The sequence below is a fragment of the Rhincodon typus genome, chromosome 18 (assembly GCF_021869965.1).
Source record: "Rhincodon typus isolate 14 chromosome 18, sRhiTyp1.1, whole genome shotgun sequence".
Taxonomy (NCBI): domain Eukaryota; kingdom Metazoa; phylum Chordata; class Chondrichthyes; order Orectolobiformes; family Rhincodontidae; genus Rhincodon; species Rhincodon typus.
Window position 1 is genome coordinate 24982135 of NC_063349.1, and position 21729 is coordinate 25003863.

Consider the following 21729-nt stretch of genomic DNA (forward strand, 5'->3'; position numbering starts at 1 on the left):
AAGGGGGATAACAGCTTCATAAAGAGGGTGAAAAGAGAACTGAGACAGTAGCTGCATAAAGAGTGACAGCGTGTACAGCAGTTTAATTAAAAGTGCAAAGGAATGGAAAAAGTAGCTTCATAAAGACCTGGGGAGGAAACAGGGAAAGTCATTTCACAAGGAGAACAAGAGGAGCAAGGATAGCAGCTTCACAAAGACAGTGAGAGTGAGTGGAGCAGCTGCTTCATAAAGATCATGAGAAAGCGAGAGCAGGAGCAACAGCTTAATAAAGAGATTGAGAGAGAATGGGGAAAGCAGTTTAATAGAGTGTTAGAGCACATAAGGACATGAGCTTCATAAGGAGCATGAGAGACAACAGGGTCAGCAGCTTCATCATGAGGATAAGAGAGTGCAGTGATAACAATTTCATAAAGAGTATGAAGAGAAAGACAGAGAGAGCAGGGACTGTGGCTTATAATAAGTGCTGAAGGTCCAATTTATTACCAAATTATATTTGTAGAGTGAATGTTGTGAAGGAGAGAACCGAAATAAATCTTTTAAAAAGGATAATAAATTAAAATAAATAATTAAATGCATAACGGATGTTGGAGCTGGTGGTGTGTTATGATGAACAGATGCCACTGTGATCCAAGATGAACAGACCTGCAGTAAATGTCTGAGATTTGATGAGCTTTGGCTCAAAGTCATTGAGCTGGAGGCTGAGATACTGACAACATAGCACATCAAGGTAGGGAAAGAATGATTTGTACCAGTAGGCTGTTACAGTCGTTTAAAGAGTCATAGAGTCATACAGCATGGAAACAGACCCTTTGATCCAATTCGTCCATGGCAACCAGGTATTCTAAACCGAACTAGTCCCATTTGCCTGCATTTGGCCCATATCCATCTTAACATTAGAGATAACAAGGTGTAGAGCTGGATGAACACAGCAGGCCAAGCAGCATCAGAGGAGCAGGAAGGCTGATGTTTTGGGCCTAGTAACTCCACCTTAACATTATTGTACCTGTCCAAATGTCTTTTAAATGTCTACCACTTCCTCCGGCAGCTCATTCCATACATGCATCACCCTCTGTGTAAAATGTTGCCCCTCTGGGCTCCTTTAGATCTTTCTCTTCTCACTTTAAACCCATGCCCTCTGGTTTTGGACTTCCCTACCCTAGGGAAAATACCTTGGCTATTCACTTTATCTGTGCCCTCATGATTTTATAAACCTTTAAGATTACCCGTCAGCCTCCAATGCTCCAGGGAAAAAAGTCCCAGCCTATCCAGCCTCTCCTTAACTCTAACCCTCCAGTCCCAGCAACATCCTTATAACATTTTTTCTATACCCTTTCTAGTTTAACAACATCCTTCCTATAGCAAGGTGACCAGAATTGTACGCATGTATTCTAAAAGTGGCCTCACCAATGTCTTGTACAGCCACAACATGATGTCCCAACTCCTATACTCAATGTTCTGATCAATGAAGGCAAGCATGCCTTATGCCTTCTTCACCACCCTGTCTAACAGTGAAGCCACTTTCAAGCAACTATGAACCTTCACCCCTAGGTTCCTTTGTTCAACAACACTCTCCAAGACCCTAACATTAACTGTGCAAGTCTTAGCCAGAAGGGTAGGATAGGGATAGGTTAGGATAGGGTCTTCTGATTTGGCCTTTAGTCAGGGACAGGAGGGTGTGACCACACATGAGGTGGGCAAGGGAATCCAGAGGGTAGCAGTCTAGGAGTGTCAGCCTTTGCAATTGTCTTGTTTGAACGAGAATGGGGACTGCAGGGTGCATGAGCAAACTGACCATAGCACTATGGTACAGAAAGCTACTCAAGTGAATGAGTATAAAGGAATGTATTGGTTGTAGGGGACAACATAATCAGGGGAAAGGCACAGTTCTCTGTAGCTGAGGGCAAGAGTCCAGAAGGTTATGTTGCCTATGTTGGGGACATCTGCTCTGGCCTGGAGATAAACTTGCCGTGGGAGGATGAAAATCCTGTTGTCTTCATCCATGTGATACTAATAACATAGTTAAGACAAACAAATAAGTTCCGTTGATTAGCTAGGAGCTAATATTAAAAAAAACCTCAAAAGGTAATAATCTCCACATTGTTATGACAATGAGTGACAAGAATTGGTTTGGGCAAATATGATTATAATGGTGGGTGCATAGCTCAAAGATTAGTATGAGAGAGATGGCTTTTGATTCATGGGGCACTGTCACAAGTATTAGGGACATGGGAGCTGTACCATTAGAAGGCTAACATGTCACGCAGGTTATGGTACAGAGAACTGAAAAGGACCTCAATCAGTTAATATATAGAAAAAGGCTGACAGGCCTACACACAATGAAATGTTGAGCACACTGATAGTAATAGTATGCTTTCTGGCAGCCCAGTCAAAGAAAATGGAGGAGTCAAGTTCCAATTTGGCACAGAACACAGAGCCAGTGCATAACTGGTGGCCAATTCCATTTGTACATTTCTGATCCAATCACATCTGATGGCTCAGCTTGCCTTGCAGCAACCCATTGTCTGAGTGTTGTAATGGAAGCTTTTACTGAACCTGTGTAAACTCGCTAACAGAAGGATAGTAAGGTCATTTAGGGATTTGGGGATGTTTCCTGTGGAAGTTTCAGTGAATGCATAAAACCATACTATAATAAAGGATGGGTGGGCTGTTTTCAGCTGTCTGGCTCATTGCCTTCTTCTCTTCTCTTCTTCCTCTTCTGCTTCCAAACTACTGAACTATACATAATATGGTTGCAATCTCATGATTGCTATGTTTTGGGATGAAACAAGCACCATTGATTGTGGCACTGCATGCTCTGCTGAGTACTGACATGGCTCCTCGATAGCAGTCCAGTCAATAGTACTGATGTTTCAGCATAATGACATCTCATATGGCGGGATGGATCTCATTTCATGCACTCTAGTTACTTGTAGCAGTATTAAAAAGCAGAGCCAGGAACTAGGTGTAAAGCCATAGCAGCAACTCTGAAGGAACAGTTGAATGCTGTGGAATCAAAACATCATAGTTGCTGCCAGCCCACCAGGCCTTCACTGTACAATATGTTGAATATGGTGAACGCCAAATTGCATGTGAGGAGTAGCGACCTTTATGGCTGCAGTACATCTTTGAATTGAAATGCAACATTTACAAAACCCACGCTGATGGCATAATGAGAAGACCAGTATCCTGGCTAATGGCTTCACTAAGATGGCACACTGCACAGAATATGTTGAAAATGTACATAAGGTGCAGACAAAATTTTGATACCAAAATGGATGTTACAAAGTCCAAGTTTACGACCAAGATGTCCAATTCATAAGTGTGCTCTTAAATAGTTTTAAAATGAGATTGGTGCACTAATGTCAAAAATGCTAATCCATATAAAAGGTAATTCTTTATCACGTTAGTACGATGTTGATAAAGTCTTGAAATTTTGTTTCTCTTTCTTAAAAAGATGAGTGAGATAATAGAAATGAAGTTTAATTGCCCTTTAAGGGGAGGTGATGGCCTAGTGGTATTATCACTAGACTGTTAATCCAAAGACCCAGATAACATTCTGGAGACCCGGGTTTGAATCCTGCCATGGCAGATGGTGGAATTTGAATTCAATAAATATCTGGAATTAAGAATCTAATGATGACCATGAATTCATTGCCGATTGTTAGCGGGGGGAAAACCCATCTGGTTCACTAATGTCCTTTAGGGAAGGAAAATTACTGTTCTTACCTGGTCTGGCATACATGTGATTCCAGACCCACAGCAATGTGGTTGACTCTTAACTGCCCTCTGGGCAATTAGGGTTGGGCAATAAATGCTGCATAGCCAGCAATGCCCTCATCCCATGAATGAATAAAAAACAGTCCATTGAATTAGGTGGCATTAGCCCTGTGAAATAATAGCTACGTTTCTCAATTTATTTAAAGGTATTTCTGTACTTTTCACCGAAATGATTGTTTTACAAAGGGAGAAAATTGAAGAGATAATGAAGACAACATAAAACAACATGGAATAAAATGAATTAAAGGAACTTGTTCAGCTATTTTCCACAACCTAGGGTTGGATCGGATTAGTGAAAGAGAAAAAGGAGTAATTCTTCTGTGACAGCCAAGATGCAATAACCAGCAGACAAGAACGTAAAGTGCTTACCCCTCAGAGCGACTTAGCTTAATGTTTGCAATTGGAATCGGTATCTGCTACACTGATTTAATGATTTAGCCTGCAGGTGACAGACAATGCAGTAAAGATTGTCAACACAGTGATTGGAACTAGAATTAAAAGTGTTACAAATAAATAAAGTGTTCCTGTAACAACCTGAGTTTGGAGATTTATTAGTATAAAACAAAGTGTGGAAACGCCTCGAATTTTGAGGATAGTGGTTAGCACTGAGTTCAATTCCAGCCTCGGGCAACTGTCTGTGTGGAGTTTGCACATTCTCCCCGTGTCTACAAGGGTTTTCTCTGGGTGTTCCGCTTTCATCCAACAGTCCAGAGCTGTGCAGATTAGGTGGATTGGCCATGCTGAAATTGTCCACAGTGTTCAGGGATATGTGGGCTAGGTGGATTAGCCATGGGAAATGCAGGGTTACGGGATAAGGTGGGGGTCTGGGCGGAATGCTGATGGAGCGTTGGTGCGAACTTGATGTTCCAGCTGGCCTCCTCCAGCACTTTAAGGATTCTATGATTCTAATTAGTTGTTTTGTTTATTTTTAGTACTAAAAATATAGTTAAGATGCTGAAAGTCAGAAATAAAAAAACAGGGAATGTGGCAAGTACTCAACTTGTCAGCGGAGAGAGAACAGCAAAGGAAACGTCATTGCCCTGAAACACTCAGTTGGTTTTCACTCTGGGATCAGGAACCTGAAGTTAGGGCAGTTCCGAGTCCCAACAATGCACAGCGTGATCCAGACACAGATACTTAGGTTTTTTTTTGAAAAAAGCAGACAAGAAATGGCAAGGAGCAGGCATGGCATCCACTTAAGGATAGCAAGGGGGAGAGGGGGCAGAAGGGGGGATCCCAAGACTGGAAGGTCAATGGGATGTCCTCAATTTAAGAAATACAAAATTGTTTTGATTCATGCTCTGGTGTGATCTCCATTTCCCAATAGGCCCTAGAGTTCTTGAGTTTGGACAAAGTCACATCACAGGCGATGCACATTCGGATCAAGTAAGTTTTTAACAGTTGATTTTTGTAAAACAAAAACCTTCTGGTTCACTAACATCTTTTGGGGAAGGACATCTGCTGGAGCTCGTGACTCCCAACCTATAGCACTATGCTTGACTATTAACTGCCCTCTTTAATGACTTAAAGAGACAATCAGTTTACTGACAACTAGGAATGGACAACAAATGTCAGCAAGGCCCATAATCCCATAAAAGATTAGAAAGAGGGTCCATTTTCTTCTCTTTCCACCATCATTGACTTATGGGTTTTCCCACTGTGCACAATACCATTGACTAGAAGGATGTTCCTTTGCTGGGCTGTATTTAAATGCAGGGATGTTTTGCCACTGCTTCCTGAATGTACATGTATGACCATGCTTATTACTTCAGGAAGGTGCTTACAGGATGATTCACAAGCTTTGACTGCAGAAGACCAGTCTTTGGGCTGCACAATCTTGTCATGCAAGGTAGAAGTACTTTACTGGCTCACAACAACAGGGTCACTGACAGCCTGGCGGTGATATCATCCTTGGAGAGGATAGCACGCTAATTCCAATACCCTGGTGTCGAAATTAGTTATTCTAGTACATTGACCATGTTGTTGACACAACGCTGACTGCAGTCATGTAAATTATCAGGCAGATCAATATTTGCACACTGACAGCTCGGGAATAAGTAGAAGTGGATTAAGTCATCCATTTGGATCCCTGTATCCATTTTTGAGGCCTTATCCAATTTTCTCCCAATGTGTTTGCATTGTGACCTATAAAACAGCTAGCAGCAAAGACATTACCTTCGCAAAATACACCTGCTTGCCATATGCCCACACTTTGTAAGGCAGTTACTGAAAAAGCATTTCTCTTGTAGTTTTTTTGCAACCTTGTGTCAGTTTTCCATCTACTTATAACTGAAATCTGTATTTAACTGGTACCAATGAATGAATGCTTGGGGGTTACAATCAGCTAAATTGTAATGCCCAATTCCTTAAGTCTGAAGATCCTAGATATGCGAGAGATTATGAATAAGTTGGCAGTAGGCCAGAGATTTTTGTGGGTCCACCAAAACGTTTAACAAAAGTTCCCTGGGTTGTTTTGCGAGTGGCATTCTCTTGAAGGACCCTGAAGATTAAGCTGTTCAATGCTTGGTACAGATGGCCAGAGAGTGGCAAATCACTATCCACTTACTTGCACCTGAAAATTAGAATCATAATTATCTAGCCTGACTCCGACTTGAACATTAATCAGCCTTACATCTATTTCTCACCCATTAACTGATACTCATCATGTTGGCTGTGATTACAACCCCACTCCCTTCTCTGCCTTCCCTCTCCCCCACCAATTGTCAGCTGCTACCTACCCTGTTTTCAGGTGAGAAAAAATAGCTAGGAGTTAAAAATCTCCCCATTAAATCAAATCAACATAAAAGTTCCCCAGCTTGCAGATGATGATCCGAAAATCAATCAAAAGAAAGATTGGTGGAAATATTCAACAGTTCAGACGGCACTTATGAAGAAAGAAACAAAGTCAATGGGTTAGATTTTAAAAGCAGATCGGCATGAGAGGTGGGCAGGCCCCCATTTTTCCACCATCAACCGTCACACCAATGTGGCACTACCACATGACCCTGGGCCATTTTTGGGGCAGTCAAATCGAGGTCAGAGGGCTGCCCCCCCAACTTCTGAGAGTAAATGATTATTACAACTCAGCCTTCAATGTCTAGCCTCCAATGCTCATTGGGGCAAAGAAATTCAAAAACTAATTACTCTGAGAGAAGAGACTCCATCTCATCTTCCTCTTAAATGGGAGATGTGTGCTGACTTGTTTTAGATTAAGGAGGTGAGTTAGCTCAATTAACTAGATGGCTGGTTTGCAATGCAGACTGTTGCAAGCAACTTGGGTTGAATTCCTGCACTAGCTGAGGTTACCATGAAGGACTCTCCTTTTCAACTTCTCCCCTCACCTAAAGTGTAGTGACCCTAAGGTTAAACCACCACCAGTCACTACTCTCTAATGAGAGAGTAACCCTATTACCTGGTGACTTTACCTTTAGTTCTAAACCCTACCAATGGGGAAACATCCTCTCAGCATCTGCTCAGTCAAGTCCCTCAGAATCCTATGTTCCAATAAGGTCACTGTTCATTCTTCTACACTCCAATGAATATAGACCTCTGTCCTCAGTCTTTTCTCATAAGACAAAGCCATTTCTTTTCAGGAATGCTTCTACTCTCAAAGGAGAGAGGGAGGAGGAGAAGGAAGAAGAGAGTAGAAGCATTTCTAAACTCACAAAAAGGTTAGAAAATACAAACCTGGATACAAAAGAAACTAAGTGTTTACCAAAGTACTTTGCTCTTTCTCTCTCACTGGTTTACTTGTCTCCGATGATAACTCAGTGATTTGTTCTGAGCCTACTTAGATGCTCATTGCGTCCCTACCTTCTGTTACCTTACCTTTTTGCACTCAGTCCCCACAGACTGAGACCAAGCCTGTTTTTTCGGAAGAAGAGTCATATCGGATTTGCAGCACAATCTCTTTCTCACATTACAGAATGTTGCCAAACCTTCAGTTCTCTGTTATTGTACATATTCCTTTGTTTGCAGGGAATGAGTTCTTGTGTGTCAATATATGTTGCTTCCAGCAAAAGGGAAATGAGCCATTTTGTGAGCTTGACTGACTATCTGATAATGGTCATTGGTGTAGTTATTAGCACACTCAGAATATTCCACTTAGGAGACAACTGCAAATGTTATCTATGAATTTCAGTTTCAGTGCAGAACCTGGTATGTAGGATACATGTTTCAACAGTAGCCAATTGAATCAAACGGCATGTTCCTTCCATTGATAAGAGGCCAAATGCAGACCTCAGCAACCAGCCAGTGTTTGTAAAACCTAAAACAAAACACCTACTGTTCAATGTGATTCTGCAATTGGGCAGCCGTTGCTAAACAATCCCAGGGAAGCTCGACAATCGTCATCATGGGACTAGTTTCAATTCCAGATTTTTACGGAATACAAATTTCACTGTCTGTCATTGTGGAATTCAAACCCATATCCCCAGAACATTAGCCTGAGGTTCTGAATTACTAATTCAGTAACATTACCACTACAGCACCATCTCCCTAAGTTTTACTCTGCCTTGTCTTGTACAGGCGTACAGTACATGAGGACTTCCCTTTACAATAATGCTTGACAAACTAAGATACGAGGAAAAGAAAACTACTGATGCTGGAAATCTGAAACAGAAAAAAGAAAAATTGATGGAGAGACTTAGCAAGTCTGGCAGCATCTATGGAGAGAAAGCAGGGTTAATGTTTCAGGTCCAGAACACTGTTCTGAAGTGGGGTGGTCACTGGACATGAAATATTACTAAGAACATAAGAAATGGGAGCAGGAGTAGGCCATCTGGCCCATCGAGCCTGCTCCGCCATTCAGTAAGATCATGGCTGATCTTTTCGTGGACTCATCTTCACTAGCCCACCTGCTCACCATAACCCTTAATTCCTTTACTGTTCAAAAATTTATCTTTGCCTTAAAAACATTCAATGTTTCACTGGGCAGGGAATTCCACAGATTCACAATCCTTTGGATGAAGAAGTTCCTCCTCAACTCAGTCCCCCTTATTTTGAGGCTATGCCCCCTGGTTCTAGTTTCACCTGCCACAGAAACAACTTCCCTGTTTCTGTCCTATCTATTCCCTTCATAATTTCATACGTTTCTAAAAGATTTTCCCCTCATTCTTCTAAATTCCAATGAGTACAGTCTCGGTCTTCTCAATATCTCCTCATAAGGCAACTTTCTCAATTCCAGAATCAACCTAGTGAACCTCCTCTGCACCATCTCCCGCGCCAGTGCATCCTTTCCCGAGTAAAGTGACCAAAACTGTACACAGTACTCCAAGTGTGGTCTCACCAGTACCCTACACAGGTGCACCGTAACCTCCCCACTTTAAACTCCATCCCTCCAGCAATGAAGGATAATATCTCATAACTCTTTCTTTCCACAGATGCTGCCAGGTCTGCTGAGTTTCTCCAGCAAAGTATTTGATGTTATAACTGTCCTTACTTTAGGCTTGAAGGATGGGACTGACCTCATCCTGCTCAGAGGCTGCAGGTCTCTATGAAGGGGGTACCAGATTTCATTTGTAAAACAGATACATCAAATACTCTGTTCCTGTTAATTGAAGAGTGTTGCATCCTGAAGATTCTGGATTATCAAATGTTAAGAACCACCACCACCCCCCACCCACCCCCACTTCTCTGCTTGCTCCTCCCTTTTGAGCAGCTTGTCTTTGTGTCATCTTTGAACCCATATCCCTGTCTCATTACATAGAAAGAGGGAAGGTATATAACACCCAAGACTGAGAACATGTGTTGTAAGCAGAACCCTTGAACTGGGAATCACACACAACACTCATTCCTGCAGACCATACCAACTTTCAGTTAGAAAATTCTACTTCTATCTCACTAACAACTTGAAATCAATCATCAACTAACATGAAGGTGGGTGATCCCATGAAATAGTGCTGGGGAGTGGACAGGGCATCAAGGGAATTCAAGCTCAGGGTTAAAAAAGGACATTCACTGGAGGTAAAAACTAATGTTCTGCTAGCAGTAACTCAGCATTGTATACTTGACTGATGTCATCCTCCACCCACACTGTACATTACACTTGTACCATCCATACTAATTCACACCCCATATAAGAATTAAAAAAAACACATTCCATTTCCTCTTTCCAGAGAGATGCAGGTAGATGTGCACATGGATTTATCAGGACAATGGGTTTCTCCACTGTATGGGATACCATTGACTGCAGGAAACTTGCTTTCCAGGTCTGCATCTACAAACGTGGAAACATAGAAGGTGGGAGCAGGACTAGGCCACTCAGCTCTTTGAGCCTGTACTGCCATTCAATATGACCATGGCCTGATTACCCAACTCAGTACACTATTCCTGTCTTCTCCCCATCCTTTGATCCTTTCAGTGCTAAGAGCTTTATTCACATCTTTCTTGAAAACATTCAAAGTTTTGGCCTCAACTGCTTTCTGTGGCAAAGAATTCCACAGACTCAGCACTCTCTGGGTGAAGAAATTTTTCATCTCAGTTCTAAGTTGTTCACCCCATATCCTTAGACTGTAATCCCTGGTTCTAAATATAGAGATGTACCACAACCATTCCCTGAATGTATAGTTGGTGCGTGATGATGTTTATTAAATCAGGCAAGTGAATACCCAGTATCCTGGCAGCAGTGAAGATTCCTATATTCAAACTATAGAAGCTTGCACGTGTGCCAAGTACAATTTTACACATAAAACAGCACTCGTATCACTGAAAAATAGCACATGGGAGGTAATTTTGTGGTTATATGATTGCAATATTGGTGTGTCCTTGTGAAACACAAGTATGCCTATACATCTGAAAAGCGCATAAATAGGTGTCATAGTGCTTGGTAGTATCCCATTTCACTTGCAGAGAAATACTATTAATATTCATTGCAAGGTAACATCGTAACATACAATTTTGGAAGCCTTCCTGACACCAATACATTGCTTCTTCACGTGCTCCAAGATTCACAAAACAGATGAAATAGCATGCCATTTGCCTCTTACCTACATTTAAGCTTGTCTAATACTGATAAATCGCTAGCTCCAAAATATTCAAATATATTCATCCCACATACAAATCTTCAAGGAAGATTAGCTACATTGGTGCATGCATTTCGAAGGAGGAGTTTCTTAAAGACACTGCTGGAACTGCAATATTCATCAGTACATCTACAAATTTTTAAAAGTGAAATCCAGCATCAGTATCAACAAGGACACATTCATTCAAAACTAATCAGTATCTGGAATTAATGGAGTTCTGGAAGGAGTATTCTGAAATCGTTCAACAGAAACTCAGATTCTGAAATGCAAGGAAACTTCTGTCCCTTTTGAAGTCAGATAGATAGGGTCTGTTTATGTGAGTACATGTCCAAGAGGAAGAACAATGTGTGTAAATGAGAGAAATGAAAGTCTCATCTAAATATTTGTTTGAGACTTTGACTATGTGCATTCTCGACAGTGGGTGTGCAGTATATGATGTTCTCCATGAGTGCTGAAGCTAGCAGGGATTGTTTACACACAACCCTTCAATCAGAAGCTACATAATGAATGATGTATAGGGAGAAAAGTAATACTGAACCATGATCGCTTACAGCATCACACTATCTATTCTGATTGTAGGGCAGCCATAGTGACAGAAAGCAAATGGAACCGGAGCAAACAAAGTTCACTGGCATGTGTTACATAAGATAGACAACATGATAGGAAATAAAACTCTAAAGATGAAACATATTTTCTTTTCAGAAAACAAAGATCAAATAAAATTGACAGTTGATACTTCTGCTTTTTTTCTGTGGCAGGTCTCTTATTGTGCAGTGCAATGGATATCTATTTGCAGTCGCATCAATAGTGCTAGCTCCTGTAATCACTGCTGGAAAGGAGATGGCTGTTTATGATGTATATAATAGTTCAGATGGGAGTGTGACAAGGAATAAGTGATGCAATGAATTGAACGTTTTTGTTAGCAGGGTGCAAATTCAATCCAGAATGGAAAAGCTGGTTGTCAATTGTAGGATAAAATCAATCGTCTGGTTTCATGTGCAGAAAAGTGGTAAGCGGAATCCAATCTGGAGGGGCTCAAGGTTTTGCATTTGTGCAGAACAAACAAAGCAAAGGAATAGAAGGGTATTGACAGAGGTAGAAGACGAGAGACACCTTGAAGTGCACGTCCACAGATCCCTGTACATGACAGTGCAGACAGATGAGGTGGTAGAGAAGGCATTGGGATGTTTTCCTTCATTGGACAGAGTATTGAGTAAAATGTTTTCATCAGACCAATGGAGGCTGAGTGGTGACTTAATTGAAGTGTACAAAATAATGAGGAGCTTGTACAGAATGGGCAGGGAAGATCTGTTTCCCCTAGTGGAGAGGACAATTATCATGGGGCACAGGTTTAAGGCGATTGGTCGAAAGATTAGAGGGACATAAGAAAAAACATTTTTACCCAGGTGTTGGTGGGTGTCTGCTGCCCAGTTTGATGGCTGAGGCAGAAACCTGCAACCCATTTACAGGGAACCTGGATCTGCACATGAAGTGCTGCAACCTGCAAGGTGAACTAAATGTTTGAATGTGAATTTAGAATGGGCAGCTAGTTTATTCAGTTAACACAGACATCTTGAATGAATGGCATCTTCCTGTGCTGTAACTTTATTAAAATTCTCCCTTTGCTCACAGCTCACTCTGAAAGGCTGCAAAATTGCTCGTATAATAACCCAGCAGTACACTAATTGCTTTTCAGGCTCTGGTGAGGGTGGTGGAAGGAATGGTAAGGGAATAAAGTAGGGGCTTAAAGTTGGTATGGAGTGTAGTGGAGGGTTCAAACATCTTGCTGTAGCAATACTCAAAACAGACACACCCTGTGGAACTGTTCTTCTGACATCCCAAAGTTGATGAATGACTCAACATTAACCAATTCTGTTACTGTGGAGAAATTTTTTTGTGTTAATACTAACAACAATAGCACCATAGTATAAAGTTAGTAAACATTGAAAAAACATTTTAAAAATCTGAATCTGGCTGAAGTGGACATAGATACTCTTATCACTCAAATCGGAAGAATGTGCTTCTTTCAACTTGAACAATGCCTGGATTTATGGGAAAATCACTAACACTATACTAATAAGGTGGGGACTTTTCATGAGAGGTTCCCAGACGTCAGACAGGATTTGGCTGAAAAAAAAGTAGTCTTAGATAGTGAGCAATGCCAATTACTAATCCCACAGCGAAGGACTGGGGTGAAGATTGGGGCATGCACCTAGAGAAGATACATCAGATAGAAAAATCTTTTACATTTTGGTTTATAACTTGCCATTCTTGAGATCAAGGCGGAGAAAGAGAACAGTGAGAAATCCCAATCATCCATGAAAATAAATTTAATTCCTGTAACTAAAAATAACAGAATGTTTTCAAGGTACTGAGTTACAAACAAAAACATTTTAATTCAAATATTTAGGTTTCAACTTCATAATTCACAACAATGGGTTCCTCAGTCGTGTATGACCTAACAAGCTATGAATGACTAGTATTCATGAATTGAGTAGAATTTATTAAGCAAGATTTGATAATTATTTAATGGAACAGAGTGAAGACAACAGACATTTATTATCCCTGAATGCCCTAGGATTCCTTAAATGCAGTTATCACAGGTGATGCCTTTCTTCTTTTAATCTCTGAAGCGATATCTTTTGCAAAACATGATATACATCAGAAGCCAGGGAAAATTGTGCCAATGAAGACCGAGTTTTCAACTTTAATCCCTATTTCTGAATGCCACTTTCTTCATTATGAAATAGTCTGAATTAACTTCTTTCATTGGTTTGAAGTGGGGTAACATCCAATGTCCCTCACCCAGAGCCAAAAGTTATGTAGGCTGACAAAAATGTCGATCATTTTCAGCTCCTGAAAGTTTACATTCCTTTGCAAACAAATGATATCCTTTTAGTTACAGCTTGCAGCTAAACAAACAATAATACATCCTCTTCAATAATACAAATTATCACAAACAAGTTAACCTATTCCCATAGATACTAAGGTGATTAGGATCAAATATTCAGGAAGGAATGTATTTTCTAAATATGGGCTCTCTCACCTATAGGTATGGTTAATAGATCAAGGCATCAGCAAACTTAAATCAAATTCAAAGACATAATTATCCATTCCAGAGTTCAAAAGTTTTACTTATTTCTTTGAAGCTGGCCAGGAAACCTTGAATTGCACATTGCATAACAAAAACGGATTACAATTGTTTGAACCTATTAGCCATTTACATAGTCTAGCATAGCTTCCTGCAAGGAGCTGCCTTACTTACATTGTGTCACTATCAGAAATTCGGACTTAACTGGAGAGACAGATAACATCCTGAAATCAATAGAGCTCTAACAAATAGTTTTATTATCAAAATCTTATAACAGCAACAATATCAGGCACTTAACCCCAACAAAAATGAAAGTCAGCCCTAACTCTCTGCTGGTTGGTGTCATACCTGACAGAGAGGAAGATGGCTGTGGACGTTAGAGAAGGGTTATACCCGAAATGTTGACTGCTCCTTTCCTCCAGATGCTGCCTGGCTTACTGTGTTCTTCCAGCCACCTGTTTGCCTACCTCAGCCCTAGCACATCTCTGTAGGAGTTCCTCATGGTAGTATCCTAGGCCCAACCATCTCCAGCTGCTTCAATGACCTTCTCTCCATCATAAGGTCATAAGTGGGGACATTCACTGATGATTGCACAATGCTCAGCAACATTCACTGCTCCTTGGATACTGAAGCAGAGCATATTCAAATGAAGAGAGGTCTGGAATCCAAGTTTTGACTGACAAGTGGCAAGCGACAGACAAGAGTCAGGTAACAACCACCTCTTCCAAGACAGGGTCTGACCATCATCCCTTGACATTCAATGACATTACAATTGATGAATCCTACACAGTCAACATATTGCTGGCTACCATTGACTAGAACTGAACTGGATTAGCCATACAAATACTGTGGCTACAAGAGCAGGTCAGGAGCTAGCAATCCTGCAGCAAATACTTCACTTCCTGATTCCCAAAAATGGCCAAGGCACAAGTTAGGAGTGTGATGGATTGCAGCCTACTTGCCTGGATGAGTGGAGCTCCAATACGCAAGAAGGTTGACACCATCCAGGATAAAGCAGCCCATTTGATTGGTACCACAACTGGCACAATCATTCACTCTCTCCACCATTGATGTTCCGTACCAAATGTGTAGCATCCACAAGACATATTGCAGAAATTCACCAAGGCTTAGATAGCATCTTCTAAACCCAAGACCACTATCATCTAGAAAGGTAAGGTTAACAGATACATGGGAACACCATCATTTGCAAATTCCCCTCTAAGCCCCACATCATTCTAACTTGGAAATATATCACTATTCCTTCAGTGTTGTTGGATCAAAACCCTAGAACTGCCTCCTTTAACAACATTGAGAGTCAACCTACAGCACATGGACTGCAGCAGTTCAAGATTTGCAGCTCATCACCTTCTCTAGGGGAACATAAGTGATTAGCCATTGATGCCAACTTTTCATGAATGAATAAAAAAAACCCAAAAATGAATGTTGACACTCTGCTGAAGTACTTAGGGAGTACAGGACTTTTGAAGGTACCTTTTTTAGATGAGCTGTTAAACTGAGACCTTATTGGCTTGCTCAGGTAAATGTCAAAGATCCAATAGCGTCAGTTTGAATATACATTGCATTGAGGGCATCACCTCCATTGAGCTGGTGTTCTGGGTCTACCCATTCTGTCCTGTGGTGTGGCAGTGAATAATATTTGCTGCTGGTGGTGTTGCTGCTTCCCATGTTTTTCATAGCTGTAACGTAGAATTGCGTAAATAACTCCTGTGCTGATCTGAAGACTGACAGCTAGAAAATGGTTTTTAACAAAAACATCTAAAAAGGTGTTAAAAGTTGTTAATCCCCATAGAGGCAAATAAATGTAAAGGAAAATTGAAAATTCAAGTGCACAGCTGAATTGGTCACCCATGATTCCAAGTTTTAAGCCTTTCCTTGTAAGAAACAAATTAAATGCACAAATACTTAAACACCATTTCAACACGCTACTTATTAAATGTGAGCCTTTTCTGAAAGTTGTAATGACCAAAAAATCTATGCAATTGTCATTCTTTGCTCCATCTTCAAGAGAACACATCATCACAGGAACCAGTCATTAGCTTATTGTTGTCTGTCTGTATTTCTGGCAGACAGACTCTGTCTGTGATATTAGGTGATATTTTAATGAAAGTTTTCAACCCAATCCTGCATGGGCTTCTTTTGTGGTCTTTTCACTCAAGACCTATCCCCATAGAAGTGTGAATCACATGGGCTTTGTATCCAGGTTAAATACAAATAAGCTATCCTCTAGGTCCCCAACTTCATTCTATCTTGAAAATAAATTGGCCATTTGAATCATAACTGTTAAAAAAAAGCCCAACATTAACATTCTTAATACCTCACTCAGACTTGGTGAATTACACTCTATCCACTGTCAGCATGGTTGCTTGGGCCATTGTTTACAACTATATATATATCTTGCATATTCCACTCAGTGAAAAAATACTGTCTCCCATTTAACTTCGAATAACTAAGCCACCCAGGTTTGTCGGCAGCAGAATTCCAAGCAGGACACTTGACCATCCACCCATCTTTCCAACTTAGCCTAATGACACAGAACTAAAACATCACAATCTTACAAACATTGTATTTATAGCAAAACTATGTTGCAAACACCTTCAAAGTGCACAATCTCAGAATTGTTCATTTAGATTGGGAAGCAGGTGAAAGATCTCAGCATTTGAAACATATCTTGCCTGTCAATCCTTCATAACAAATCCCATTATCCTCTCACCTTGTTTTACCTAGTGGATTCCAGAAAGCCTAGGAAACATGCTTACAAAGGAAATATAGAATTCTGCATTAAAGAGAGCGGCTAATAGGCATTTAGCGTATTTCAGTTTCAGACCTGACTGTCCCCAGGTTCGCTATATAAGTCATGCTCAGGTTAAAGGTAGGAGCTGATGGGTTTCTGCTGCCTTCCTGACCCAGTGGTTAACACAGCTACTTTAACCCACCACCCCACAAAAGAACTACCCACTTTGACTGATTAAAATGCCCCTCCTCTCCCCTATCTTGATGACAATAACATTTACAAATAGAAAAAGACAAAAAGTAGATGACGCAGTCTGCAGAGGCTATGAAAACAATGGCAGATTGATGTGCTCCTGCCCCCAGCTGTTCACTGTAGTAAAGCCATGGATGCCTTGTGAATGTGCAAACACCTTTAATCACTAGACGTTCCACTCAGCTGCACAATGTCAGATGTATTGAAGCATTTCAACATCACAATAAAAATAGAACTTGTTCAAAGCCACATTGACATTTCTCACTCCGTCTCTGCATGAATAGAATAGCTGACCAACACAGCCTGCTGATATTTCTCACTGTCACTGTATAAATAGGATAGGTGATGGCTATTCGGGTGACATATTGTCATTTCTCACTCTGAAATTATAAATAAGATAGCTGGTCGGTATCAATGTGATGCTCTGATATTTCTCACACTGTCATTGTAAAAGTAGAATAGCTGGTAGTTACCAGAGCAATTCGCTGACCATTATCACAACAAAAGGAGTACGTTTTCCATCGCTAGTACCCATGGATTTTATCATTGAAAGTGCTAATAAGCTGGAGAGAAATGATAGCACAGTCAGATACCATTTGTAGTGCTAACTCTAGTTTTCATTTGGAACATATACAGGTCTATTAACTTTCTTTTATTACCAATACCTTCTTAAGTTACTGGGACTTTGTTCCCATGAGCCAGTTGGTGCTATTGTGTATTGGCTGCAATAAATTTTCTCATTGAATTTCACTAGCATTATATTCAGAAGTAATTATCCATAGTCCTTAATAGATCATATGTATCACATTCTGAGAATGAGCGAGCGAGAGCGAGAGCGAGAGCAAGAGAGAAGAAGAAACACATACACACACGTGTTATGTAGTTTGCAGGATATATAGAGGATTATCATTGATCTGTATCACCAAGTAATTTCCTTGTACTTTATCCATATCCCTTCTAAACCTCACCAAAACAAAATTCTGCTGTTTTCAGTCTTGGAAATTTCCATTGACCCAGCATCCACAGGATCTTGAGGAGATATTTTGAGATTTGCATCACTCTTTGTGTGAAGAAGTGGTTCCATATTTTACTTCCAAGTAGCTGATATCATTTTAAGATTGTGTCTCTTTTTCTGATTAACCTCACTGGAGTGAATTGTTTTTGTATTTTTCTTCTATTTCCCTTAATCATTTAATTAGATCACCCCTCTTTAACTCAAACCACGCAGTTCATGTACTCTGTCCACTTTTCAAGACTAAATATTGCTCTGGTAAATCTACATTGTGCCCACTTCAAGTACCATGACATTCTTCCAGAGATTCAGGTTCCTGATAAGCACAGTATTCCACTGGGCACCAACCAAGATCCAGTACAACTGAAGCAAAACATCTTCACTGTTATATTAAATCCCTTTAGGTAAAAAAATCAACATTCCACAAGCCTTTTGATCACTTTTTGTACCTTTTGGTGTTTTGTCAACAGAAAGACACAAATTCTGCTGCTTCTCTCCACAGGTCCTGGTCTCCAAGCATTACAAAATGTGCCCAATGTTTCACTTATGAAGGCACATGGACCTGAAATGTTAAAACTGCTCCTCTCTCCACTGAGTATTTTCAGCGTTTTCTGTTTAATTTCCAGTTTGTCTTTCTTGGATCCAAGGTGTATGGCTTCATCTTTCCTTACATTGAACTCCATATGCCATAGTTTTATCCTCTCATTTAGACTGCTTAGATTTGCTTGTAACCAATGATCCTATCTACACAATTTGCTGTGCCTCCTAACTCACAATGCAGTTGTTAGTTCCAAGCAAAAGTGATGAGCACTTCAAACTGAAGAAAAATTGTCAGAATAGGGAAATAGTGCTTGCAATCTTAGTAACTAGCCTTCACAAACAGATCGTTGTTAGATTAATATGCTACAGTTCCAGTGTAGTGAAAGCAAGACTAATCAGGTTTAGTCCTTTGTCGTCTCTGAGCCATTCATGTTCAGTAGCAACAGTGTGTACTATCCACAAAATGCACTGCAAAAATTCAAACAAGTGTCTTCCAAAATTCACAACCCCTGCCACGTAGAAAAATAAGGATAAATAGATATATGAGAAATACACCATTTGAAAATTCCCCTCCAAGTCACTCATCACCCTGACTTGAAAATACATCACCATTCCTTAAAATTTATCACCATTCCTTCAGTGTCATTGGGCAAAAATTATACAGCTCCCTCCCCAACACCATTATGATTCTGTCTATAGCACATGGCCTGCAGTGGTTCAAGGCTGCAACTCACTGTCACTTTCTCCACAGCAACTAGAGATGGACAATAAATGATGGACCAAACTTGGTAGGAGGTGGGTACAGGAGCATGAGCACTATCAGAGAAGAGATGGTGGTATATACACTGGCAGAGAGGAAAAAGACACTGACCTTCTTCAGTGGGTTCCAGACTGCTGAGACTGCTTTAACATGGGTGGCAAACTCAGACCAGGCTGGCATGATCTGGTGACGTAGCCTCCACTATTTGTCATGGGGGAAGAAGGTAATCCCACATTGCCACCACCCCATCCAGAAATTTGCCCACAGAGCAGGATATCACTTCCCCATTTCCCTGGGCTGCCATCTCAGGGGCAAATGTCAAAGACTGTGCAGGCAACTCACACTGACAGTGCTTATCCAGGTGTGCAATGGGTTTTAAAAAGGAGCAGTAGGTGCAATTCCAGGATATTCACAGAGTGGTGAGATGTTCCAGGAACAGAGTTTGACAAGATGGGCCTGAAATCAGATGGGAGAGATGCCATAAGCTTAATTTATGGTGACAGGTAATAAATGAGGTGAGTTTGGTAACAAGTAGTGTGAGAAGTCAACAGGCCCCATGGTGAGACATCCTTCATTAAACTCAACACAACTCAGACTTAGCTAAAAATATCTAAGAATCAGTCCAACATTCCTTACATTTGTTGAAGTTGGAAAGGAAGTAATGTAAATGCCACTAAATGTATTGCGCAGTGACAGCATTTGTGTAACATACATTGTGCCACGAGGCTGAGTGTATTTTCTATATATGGTAAACACCTTTGTCGCCAGTTGCCCCGTTCTCCCAGATTGCTGCACTTGAAATGTTCATTTATGGATACAAATGCAACATTGAAGAAGCTACACTGATTCAATGATGTTATGTGCACATAATGCTTTCACCAGTTCTCTTGCCCCTTGTCAGCCCAAGCCTGGATATTATCCAGATCTTGTTGCTTTTGTACATGGACTGCTTCAGTGTCTGAGGAGTTGCAAATTGTGCTGAATATTGTGCAATCATCAGCAAACATTCCTCCTTCAGACCTTATGATGAAGGGAAGGTCATTGATGAAGCAGCTGAAGATGTTTGAGCCTAGGACACTACCCTGAGGAACTCCTGTAGAGACGTCCTGGAGCTGAGATGACTAACCTCCCACAACCACAACCATCTTCCTATGTGTCAGATAGGACTCCAATCACCGTAGATTTTGTCCCCGAAACCCATTGATTCCAGTTTTGTTTAGGCTCCTTGATGCCACACTCAGTCAAATGTAGCCTTCACATCAAGAGCTGTCACTCTCACCTCACCTCTGGAATTCAGCTCTTTTGTCCATGTTTAAACCAAGGCTGTAATGAAGTCAGGAGCTGAGTTTCCCTGGCGGAACCTAAACTGGGCATCACTGAGCAGGTTATTGCTGAGCAGGTGCTGCTTGATAGCACTGTCAATGACACCTTCTATCACTTTACTGATGATCGAGAGTAGCCAGATGAGGCAGTAATTGGCTGGGTTGGATTTGTCTTCCTTTTTGTGTATGGGACGTAACTGGGCAGTATGTCACATTGTCAGGTAGGCGCCAGAACAACAGTCACACATCTACCACCATTCTGATCATCCTGTACTCATTTACATCGGTTTCCAAATGCAATGCATAGGGCAGCATTAATTCATCAAATACATGCAAATATGATCAACAGAAAACATAAAATTTACATTTCGTAAAGAAGCAGGCAGTTATGACTTGCAAAGCAGTGAAGTTATTGACTGAACCTTGAATTATCTCCATAACATGGAAGGGATAATTTCATAAGCTCTTGGAAGATGTGGGATGACAAGGGAATCCTGTGAGACATTTCTTTGTATAACAGCAAAGAATGTTTCTGTTTTTGGACAGAGGGTAACTAAGCAAATGAGAGAGTCATCACTGCTAGTTGAAGTTGTAGGACATTCATCTTTACAGCTTTTAACCGGGCACTGGATAGCCACTTACGATATCATGACACTGCTGCTCTCCTCAGCTGCCTCCAGCTATTGCTGCTCGGTCTTCTCTCATCCTCTCAAAATAACACCTCCTTCTGTGCTTTCACTACCTGCAACATCACCTCCAGGGATGCAACTCCACAGGTTAGGTTCCATTGCATGGTGGCTCAGTGGTTAGCACTGCTACCTTGAAGCACCAGGGACCGAGGTTCGATTCCAATCTCATGTGACTGTGTGGAGTTTGTACATTGTCCCATTGTCTGCGTGGGTTTCCTTCGGGCACTCCCATTTCCTCACACAGCTCGTAGATGTGCAGGTTAGGTGGAATGGCCATGCCAAATTGCCCATAGTGTCCAGAGATGTGCTGGCTTGGTGGATTAGTCATGGGAAATGGAAGGTTACAAGGATAGGTAGGGTTGGCTCTGGGTGGAATGCTATTCAGAAGGTCAGTGTGGATTCAATGGGCCAAATGGCCTGCTTCCACACTGTAGAGATTGTAATGATCTGCGATGTTCCACATAGGGTTGTGGTGAAAGTTCTCTCAATGCAGCCACTGTGAAGGCTGCCAA